We start from the raw sequence: 11,283 nt of genomic DNA, 5'->3' as shown, positions 1-11,283 counted from the left end.
AATATGTATATAATGGATCTTCCATTCATAAAATGAAAAAGAAAAAAAAAAAAGGATCATCTGTGTGTGAGCAAAATATCTTGTTTGCTACTAATATGGATTAGTAAGACCGTAGGAGTGTTAATTAAACAGCTAAATTCATCTTAAAAATGGATCAAAATAAAAATTTAAGAAACCAAAATATTGAAAATGTGTATTTCCATTATTCAACTTTAATTTTTTTCCGTTTTTCTTTTAAATCGAATTGAATCAAATATATTTTTTCCAAAAAAGATTTAGTTCACTTCATTGAATAGGATAAATGAGTATTACAAATCTCTTGATATTATCTCTAATTTGTATGAATAAGAAAATTAAATATATTTTAATGAGTACTAATATTTTGAACCTTTTATAGTATTGAACAAAATAAAAAATTATTAAATATAATAAAAATTCATAATAAATAAATAATTTTAAATATATAAATTATATTATAAGGAAATTTGTTATAAATAATATTTTAACATGTAAATTATATTTTTAATTTATGATAAATAATTATATTGAGATGCCATGCTACTTTTAATTATTTTTAATATACTTTTATTAGTTTGCAAAATTATTTAATAATATTTTCAACTTTTGATAAAATAATAATAGTAATAATAATATATGATTTTTTATTTTAAACATTTTGGTTAGGTAATATTATAAGTTTATGATATTCACAATATATGATCAATTCACTATGAATAATATAAATAATTTTTATAGGAGGTTTGTAACGTAGTTATTATCATGAGCAATATTTAATATTTAATGAATCTATTACTTATATAAATGATAATTCAAAAGGCTAATCATATTTCATCAATTGGTTATTTAGTTCTCAAATTAAAAAATAACTATGGAAAATATATAAAGTTAAATTAAAATTTTAAAAATCATAAAATCTAACCAAACTGTATATTATTTTTGTGTTTGGTTTGAAATACTATTTTTTATTTTTATTTTGTGCAAAAAGCACCCTCCAAAACGATAGTAAAACCGTAAACAAACACCCCTTGTAAAGTTTCATAAACCCACGTTACTAAATTAAGTCTACGTTCAATTTCAACACCTCCAAAACTTTTTTCTAGGATTTCTCACACTAAAGAAAGTCAGCAAAAGCAATTTGTCTCCACACCCATAATACACTCAACACTAGATAGAGGATGAACATGAAGAGTAGCAACTAGCGAACTTTGTCATAATAGTCGATCGGGCTTCCCCCTTCATGGTAGTGTTGTTTTTCATCACTGTTTGTTTTGTGTTGTCTGTCATAAGTTCTCCATTTTCTCTTCTTTTTTTGTCGGATCTTTTGCTTGTCTTTCGGACACACACACGCAAAAAATAAATTCACGTGATTAAATCACTTGTCAAAAAATTACTAATAGGAATTAGTAGCTACTACTAAAATCATCCTCAATGCAAAAGATACCGACATATTAGTCTACTATATTCGGTAACAACGTGGCATGGTTTGAGTACACATGGCTTGTCATGTAGTTAGGCCATATGTCACAAGCAAATACCTTAATGTTAACGGAGAAAGTTAATGGAATAATGATTGATTTATTGCATTTTTTAATTTAATTTTTTGTTTTTCAAAAAGAACAAATTTACTATCATCTCATAATTGTAAAGACCAAATTAAGTATTTATTCTTAAAAGTTAAAGACCATTGCTGTAAAATTCCAAGAGACAATTTGATTTTGTTGTATTTAATTAAAAAATGAAATAAATGCAATCTATATTTTTTTTAATTTTAAATTCAAATTGTGATTGAAATCCATTAATTAAATAAATTTGGCTTTGATAGATTTAATATTTAATCACAAAAAATGATTTTATAATTATTTATTTTTGTTTTCAAGATGTTTTTAAAAATTTAAACACTTTCGATTTAATAAATACTACTGAAAACCAATCGCAAGTTTAAACACACACAAAAAAAAATGTTTTATAATTATTAAATATTGTGAGTAATTGAAGGTAGATACCAATCAGAATTTAAAATGATACAAATGGTATTAATTAGAATTCTAAGATACATAAAAGGCCTAAAACAAAAACAAAATAAATGTTATACCATTTGTGTATAAAATTTGAAATTCAAATTCAAATTGTGGTTGAAATGCATTTCTTACAAGTTGAACTTTGAATTCTTTCTTTTTTGAGAAAGAAAAGAAGAGTCCCTAGGAAGGTGTTCCATCAGAGAAATTCACTTGGCAAAATGAGAATGATACTTGACAAAAGTTTCCTCCAAATGCACTTGCAAATGTACATAGGAGATTGATTGATTTATTAACTATAATGTTTTATTAGTTATATGTAAAAAACTAAAAGGAAGTGATAAATTTATGTAATTATGTTCACACAAGAGATGGGCGAGATTGATGGAAGGTTCCAGAATGTGAAGGGTTTGACTGAACACAAAGAGGAGACAAAAAAGTTGTTGGAGATTTAAAGCACCCACGTTTGGAAGGAGGTTCCGAATTGAAGTAGTGGGCTCATGTTGATAATGGTAATGCATTTGTCTCTACACAAGGTTACACAAAAACTCGTTCTTCTTCTCGAAAGAGTATTGCTAGAGGAATTCAAAGTGAAAAAAAGAAAAAAAAATAGGAGAAAGAAAAGCTTATTCAACTACTCCTTGAATAAGGTTTTTCAGATAGCAATGTGAAGAGATGCAATAAGGATTTCTGGATACATGATAAAGGTGCAGATGCTAAACATGTTTGGGATAGGGGGTAAGTATACGGGTGTCCTACAGAGGCAACGTAGGAGTGGTGTTGAAAAAATTAGAGAATATGGAAAGTAAAGATCAACAAGGTACGGGTAATTTGGCGAGGAGTAACAAGAGGGGTGAACAGAGTGTACCATGAAGATTATATCATACAACATTAGGGGTTTGAGGGATAAGATAAAGTGGAAATTTATAAGGAAATTGGTAGGAAAGGAGGAAGTACAAATGTTATGTTTTCACGAAACCAAAAAAAGGAGGTTTATACCAGCTCAAAGGGCAATAGGAGGTCTACTATGTTTGTGGGACACAAAAAGCTTTGCAATATCTAATAGTTTTGTTGGAGAGGGACACATTGGGATAGGAGTACCGAAAGATAATGAGTGTGAAGTGGTCGTGGTAAATGTTTACTTGCCTTGTGGTCAAAGGGAAGGAGTAATATCAATATATGGTGCTTGATGGGAGATTTCAATTGTATAAGAAGTTTATGTGAGATGTAATACCTCATTTGTAAAATAAATAAAAAGAGTTTTATTTAAAAATTAATTGAGTTTTTAGAAATTAAATAGAGATAAAAGAATTTTTGTTAATAAAAATAAGAGTTTTATAGTATTAAAAAATAAATAGAGTAAAACGATATTTAGAATAGAATAAATAATAGCTTCAAAGTACTCTAACTATATATATAGAGATATATTATGTCAGTTTTTACATTAAGATACCTCGTTACACCCTCTCTTCCTCCCAAATTCGTTTTCTCTTTTTCCTCTCCTAAAATTCTCTTTTTTTTTCACTTATAATCAAACTTGTTCCATTAAAATTACGATCTCGGACTCGTTGACCGTTGGATTGTTCTAAAATTTGGACACCACCTTCGAGACTCATTCCTGCACATTACCACCGTTGAAATTTGCAAAACAGTGTCTTCAGAGAGAGAAATGCCCCTTTTATAGAGATAGTAAAATTAAGGCTTCAATCCATTCTCTTTCTCTCTAACGCTTAGAAACCCTAGTTGAGCAACCAGAGAAAAAGCTTGAGGAATCTTAGGGAATCGCTAGAGATATTGTTATTGATGTCAAACTACACACGTGAGTCCGCTTAGAGGTAAGGGATGTTTATCGCAATTGGGGTTAGGATGAACACGTGTAGGGATCCTTAGAGGATCAAATTGAGGTTTATTTTGCGATATTTATTGTATTGTAATTCTTTCTTTATGATTATAATCACAAGATAGTTATGTTTGACGGACCAATTGATGTCTTAATGCGAATTGGTTGATAAAATTGAGTGTTCTTGGTGTTTTCGTATTTTTGAACCTATGATTTTGATTCCTTTATTGATTTTAATGTGATTATGTGAAATTGTTTGAGAAGTTTTACTCCCTGTGTTATGAAAAATATTTGTGTATAATTCGTTTGTGTTTTGGATGAGATTCACTAGATTAGTGTGAGAATTAAATTGTAGGAAACATTTTTTTTGTCATGTTTTGGTTTCATAAGCTTATTACGTGTTGATGATTATAACACACACACATATGAGACACGACGAGTTGAAATTATTTTGAAAATAATTGAATAGTTATGTGTATTGCATAGTTCAAACTCCAACAGTACATATATGATTTTAAATGTATGTTTTATTGAGAATACTAGTCATATGAACATAACATATTAATATTATTACTGTGTAATATGTATATGATGTATGAGGGGTGATAACGTGATGTCTTGGATTATGAAAGTGTGATGAACTACGTGTAAGTAACAAGTTAAGTATGTGTTAAATTGTGAGATCACACGTGTATTGAGATGTTGTGTGCATTGAGTTGTGAGCTATGAACCTTACAATCACACGACTGTAAGACCCTTTAAGGATGACGAGTTAATGTGCAACGAGTATTTTGATGGGATCCACTATGGGAACCGACGAGTTGAATCACTTTGAGGCGCGACAAGTTAAAATTATGTTTAGAACAATTGAGAAATCGTGTGTTTTGTATAGTTCATAGACAATCTGTGTGTTAAAATATTTTATGGGTTGGACCTGAATCAAGAGGGATAGGCCCTAACAGACTCTTCAGAGTCTAGGCCTTGGGGGTAAATACACCCAGTTTGAGTGCTTTTTTAAGCTTATGTTGATCTCACATGGTTAGAACATTCTCACAAAACAATGTGACCTTGATTGGCCTCCCTGTGATTTTACCTAATGAGAGTGACCTGACTTACCAGTGTGTGGTCTATCTTGTCATGTACTCCTAGGCGTTCAACGAGGTTTTTCACTGACGTGTGTAATGAATTGTGTAAGTGTGAGATGTTGTATTGTATTTGAAATATGTTGTCTTGAATATGTGATTAATCGTGAAGGAGTAGAATGTGATTTGTGATTAAATTCTAGGACAAGTGATGTTACGTGTTGAATGTTGAAATGATGCGAACTATGCCAAATTGAGCCTTGTTATACCTATATTGTTGTTATAATTATATTACTATTATATTTATATCATACATGTATGCTTCCATTTATCTCTATTCGTTGAGGAATGTGATGACTCACTCTCCGTGTGTTGTTTGTGTTTGGATCATGTGATGATCTCGATGTGTTCATGGCCAGGTGGATTGCTTTAAGGAATCATGTGTTAGAAGATGTCAGGACACAATGCTCTAATAGGATGTGACTTTGGGGCATGGGTTTCTATTTTAATTGCATGATGTTCCGAACATGTTATTTTACTTTATTTTATTATGCTGCTTAACTTGAGTTCTTTTGTAAACTTGAACGACCTTGTTTTGAGCCAGAAATATTTCTGAGAAGTTTTTATTTGGTAACAGTGAAGTAAATGTGGACCTTTTACCCACGTGGATTTACTTACAATTTTATTGAATAAAATTGATTTAATTAGATTTCACGATTTATATGTTTTCACATTTATATGCGTGTTGGGGTAGAAGGTGTCACGTGAGAGGGAAGGGGTGGGGGAGAACATGCATGGAAGAAAAGAAAGTGTTGGTTTAGACCTAGAATTGATTGGTATGCCTTTGGTGGGAAGGAAATTCACATGGTTTAGACCTAATGGAATGGCTAGAAGTAGAATTGATAAAGTGTTGGTTTCAATGGATTGCCTCAATGTGTGGAATGGTTGTTCTCAATATATCCTTGATAGGAATATTTTTGACCATTATCCAATGTTGATAAAAAAAATCATCTATTGATTAGGGACCTAAGCCTTTTAAGTTTTTTGATTGGTGGTTGAATAATAAAAAATTCCATAAGTTCATTGAGGAGTCTTGGTGGGCAATGGAGGTGCATGGTTATGGAGCATTTGTCCTAAAAGAGAAAATCAACATGTTGAAAAATAGTATGAAGGTATGGAATGTGAATGAGTTTGGTTGCTTAGAGAAGAGACTAAGAGAGGTTAAAAAAACATGAATGAGTTAAATAAAAAAGAGGAGAATGGCAATTTGAGTGAAAAGGAGGCTATGCAAAAGATAACACTTTATGAGGAACTTTGGAGTGTAGCTACGTATAATGAATATCTCTTGAGACAAAAATCCCATTGCAAATGGGTAATAGAGGGAGATCAAAACTCAAGATATTTCCATTTCTAGGTAAATTAGAAGAGGAATTTTTTTTAAAAGGTCTATTAATTGATGTAGATGGAACGAAGATCCTCTAGAAGCAAAGCTTCCAAGATTATTTTGATGATGGCAAAGATTTTTAAAAGATACATTCAAACAAGATTAAAGAAATCAAGAAGATTCAAGATATGCAAGAACCTCAAGAAAAGCATCAAGATAAGTATAAAAATAATTTTTCAAAGATTGAATAGCACAATTTGTCCAAAAGAATTTTTCAAAGAAAAATCTTTTACCAGAGTTTTTACTCTCTGGTAATCGATTACCATAAGGCAGTAATCGATTACCAGAAGCCCAAAATAGTTTTATAACTGTTTTACAAAGTAGTAATCGATTACCATGGACATGTAATTGATTACTAATATTTTTTAACATTGAATTTCAAATCTCAAGAGTCACAACTTGCGACAAAATATTTTCAAAATAGTGTAATCGATTACACAATATTTGTAATCAATTACCAGTGGTTCTGAACGTTGGATTTCAAACTTCAACATGAAGAGTAACAACCTTTGATAAAATAAACTGTGTAATCGATTACACCATAATAGTAATCGATTACCAGTGACTGGTTTTGAAGAAATTGTCAAGAGTCACAACATTTAACATGCTTTCTTCAAGAGCCATCAAATGGCTATAAATATGTGACCATGGCACGAATTTCATAATGCTTATTCTCAATATCTTTCTAAGAGTTTTTGTTCAACACTTGCTTTGTCAAGAAAAGTTCATTGGGCAAAAAATTGTGTTGTTCTATTTTCTTTCTCTCCTCCATTCTTACAAAAAGCTTTTCAAGAGACCGACTCTTGATGATTGTTTTCAAGAGAAGGTCTTCTTGGTTGCAAACACTGAACACAAGGGACCAACATTCCTTAGGTTCATTACAAGAAGCAGGATTTGCTTCTTGGTTGATCACTGGACACAAAAGACCAACGTCTTTTGGGTTCACTGCAAGAAGTGGGTATAACTTCTTGGTTGTTATCACTGGACACAAGGGACCAACGTTCGTTGGGGTTCATTGCAAGAAGTGGGAATAACTTCTTGGTTGTAATCACTTAACACAAAGGAGGGAAGTCCTTTGTGGTTCATTGCTTATAAAGGATTTTACAAGGATAGTGGAAATCTCAAGCGGGTTGCTTGGGGACTGGATGTAGGCACAGGTTGTGACCGAAACAGTATGAATCTGGTTTTGCATTCTCTCTTCCCTTAATCTTTTTTACTTTCTGTTGTGTTTATATTTCTTTAAGTTTACTTCTCCTTATTTATTATTCGAGTAACTTATAATTAAAGAAATAATTGAATCTAGGGAATATCTAAGTAAGGGAAATTTTCAATTAGGAATAGTCAACGAAATCTTAATTCAACCCCCCCTTCTTAAAATTTATGAGGCCACTTGTCCAACAGATCCTATAGTTGTACAAAAATACGTAAAACTTTTTCTTAGAAAAGAAATTTGATGAGGTTGATGAGAGAAGACCACTTTTGGATGGTGCGACTTTCAACACCATATCATTAAAGGAGAACAACATGTTGGTAGTAAAGTTTGAGAAACGAAGATTAAGGAGGCCATTTGGGAATGTGGAAGTCAAAAGAGTCCAGGTTTGGATGGTCTTAACTTCAAATTCATGAAGGAATTTTGGGGAGTAACGAAGAATGATATTGAGATTCATTAGAGAATTCCGTCCACATGGTGTCTTTCCATAGGATAGTAATGATTTTTTCATAGTGCATTGGTGGCAAATAAGGTTATTGACAAAGCCAAGAGAAAGAAGAATAAATGTACAAAATATAAACATGGGTGATATCATCAGTGGAAAATCCTCAAAATTTGGGGGATTTTAGGCCTATATCATTGGTGGGATGCATGTACAAAATAATGGTTAAATTGCTTGCAAAAGGATTGAAGATTGTGCTGTCGGGGGTCATAGATCAACGTCAAAGTGAATTCTTGGGAAATAGATATCTCTTCCATAGTGTATTGGTGGAAAATAAGGTTATTGACAAAGCCAAGAGAGAGAAGAAGAAATTTTTGGTGTTTAAGGTAGATTATGAGAAAACATATGATTCTATCGATTGGAATTTCATTTTATATATGCTAAGGAGGTTGGGATTTTGTAACAAGTGGGTGGGATGGATTCAATCTTGTCTAGTTTTTTGTTCAACCTTGGTGTTGGTGAATAGTAGTCCGAAAAAAGAATTTATGGCCAAGAAGGGTATTAGCCAAGGAGATACTTTGGCGCCATTCTTGATTACCATTGTTGGAGAGGGGCTTTGTGGCATGATGAGACAAGCATTGAACAAGAACTTATATTCTAGTTTCTTGGTGGGTAAGGAGAAGGTCAAGGTAAATCCCCTTTAATATGTGAATGATACTTTGTTTTTTGGAGAGGCATCTTTGAACAATGTTCTCACCATTAAAACTATGTTGAGGTGCTATGAACTTGTATTAGGGCTTAAAGTGAATGTCCATAAAAGCTTCTTTGGTGCTTTGAGGTGGAGTTAGATGTTCTTGAAAGGTATGCAAATTTGATGAATTACAAAATTCTTTATTTACCTTTTGTGTACCTTGGGATCCTAGGGAGGAAGAAACATGGAAACCTATTATTTGCAAAGAGGGGGAAATATTGGCCTCTAGAAAATACAAAACTTTGTCCATTGTGGGGAGACTTTGTTTGATCAACTCGTAATTTCTTCTCTACCTATCTTATTTCTATCTTTCTTTGAAATTACTAGTGGCGTTTAGGGGCGTTCATAAATTGATCCAATCCAATGAAAACAAAAAATATGGTCCAAAAAACTGAAAACCGAATAAACTAAAAATTGAACATATCAAAATTTAGAAAAATCAAAATTATCGGATTTGATTTTCAAGACTGATCCAATCTAATACAAATTGAAATTGTACATATGTATATATTTGTATTCATAATTTGATAATATCACCCATGTTTATATTTTTATTTCTTATATATTTGTAAAATTATCACATAACTTGTACCAAATATATTTAATTAAGTACAAATTATTATTAACTATTTGAGTTAAGAGGCATAATAAAATTATCAAGTTGTAAAATCTATTTTTTATATAGTACATATTTGAAAAGTATACTATTATTAGTTACATAATAACATGCAAATGAAAGTTTTGATACTTTACATTATTTTTTATTTTATTTATTATATATCTTATTATTTATTTAATATTTTCTCACAAAAAGAAAAATAAGATTAAAACTAAAAACTGATCCAATCCAAACCGATTTAAATTGGATTTGATTGGATTAATGTTTTGAACAAAATTAATTAGATGATGAATTGAAAAAATCGAAGTGATTGGATTGGATATTTTTCCTTCAAAACTGATTGATTCCAATATGCAAACACCCTTAGTGGGGTTCTTAACAAAATTGTGAGATTGCAAAGGGATTTTCTTTGGGGTAGTAATAAGTCCAATAGGAAGTTACCTTGGGTGAGGTGGGAAAAGATTTGTGAGGAGAAAAATCAAGGGGGGCTTAGAGTAAAAGATTTGAGATGTTTTAATGAAGCACTTCTAGGTAATTGGAGATGGAACCTCTTTGAACAAGAGGATTCTTTGTGGGTTAAAGTGATAAAATCAAAGTATGGTGGGTGGAGAAGGTTAGTGGAGGGAAACACAAATTATAAACCTTATATTTGGTGGAGGGATCATTGTTTGGTTGGGGGGGGGGGGGGGTAAGAGTTCTAGCAAGTGGTTTGATCTCTTGGTTTCTTAGAAGGTGGGAAATAGTGAGAGAGTGAAATTTTGGGGTGACACTTGGTGTGGAAAATCTTCTTTTGGTTTCTTATTTTTGAGACTTTTTGTTGTTTTCACCTAACAATAACATCTTGTTTCAGATATGAGATCTTAGGTAGATGGTGTGTGGCAATGGAACTTTCTTTGGAGAAGAGAACTGTTTGGTTGAGAAGATAATATGAAAACAAAATTGTTATCTCTATTAAGCGATGTTACTATGCTAACAGTTAACAATGTTATGGACACTTGGTATTAGAATATGGATAATTGTGGCAAGTACTTAAATCTAAGTGGTATTGTATTTGATGGTGTGGTAGAAGATGTCTTTAACAAATTATGAAAAATTAAAGTCCCATATAAAGTGCAATGCTTTATATGGAAGATTCTCTATAATCAGTACCAACGGTACACAATCTTATGAGAACAAAAATAAATGTGGAAGATCCTAGATGCCCCTTTTGTTTGATTGAAGCTGAATCATGTCATCATGTGTTATTCTCATGCACAAAAAGTTACCCAGTATGGACCTTAATGTATTTTTGGCTCAATGAGTTAACTGTTTTACCATGCTCACCAAAAATGCATTTCCTCCAACATTTTTGTTCTACAAAATCAAGTAATGGCAATAAGGTAAGGATGGTGGTATGGGGTGCAATGATTTGGAATTTATGGAAGGTGCAAAATTCATGTGTTTTCAGGGGAGGTTCCTTTGGCCATGGTATGTAATGGATGATTTCTATTTTTTCTCTTGGTTTTGGTTGAAGGAGTTGAGGTTTCCAAACTTGTGTTTTCTCTTGGTTTTTTCTCGCACTCCTTTTTCTCTTAGGAAGTAGCTAGTTAGTTGATTGACCATTTTCCCTTTTAAAAGGTAGCTCTAATGGGTTTTGGGTGTTAGGGTGAGCCTTGTGGTTACGTTTTCTTTTGCAATAACATTTTGGGATTTGTTGTGCCGAGACATATAGGGTACGTATTTGGTCCAATGTTGGGGTTTGAATATTGAAACAAGAAACATATTATTTATTGAACTCTTTCATAGTTTGGTACAATATTGTGGAGTATTAATGGTGCTTTGGATCTTAATTTAAAAACTCTAGGAAGAAATGCAACTTT

This window comes from Glycine max, chromosome 15 (assembly GCF_000004515.6).
Source record: "Glycine max cultivar Williams 82 chromosome 15, Glycine_max_v4.0, whole genome shotgun sequence".
NCBI classification, from domain to species: Eukaryota; Viridiplantae; Streptophyta; class Magnoliopsida; order Fabales; family Fabaceae; genus Glycine; species Glycine max.
This window is presented reverse-complemented; position numbering follows the sequence as displayed.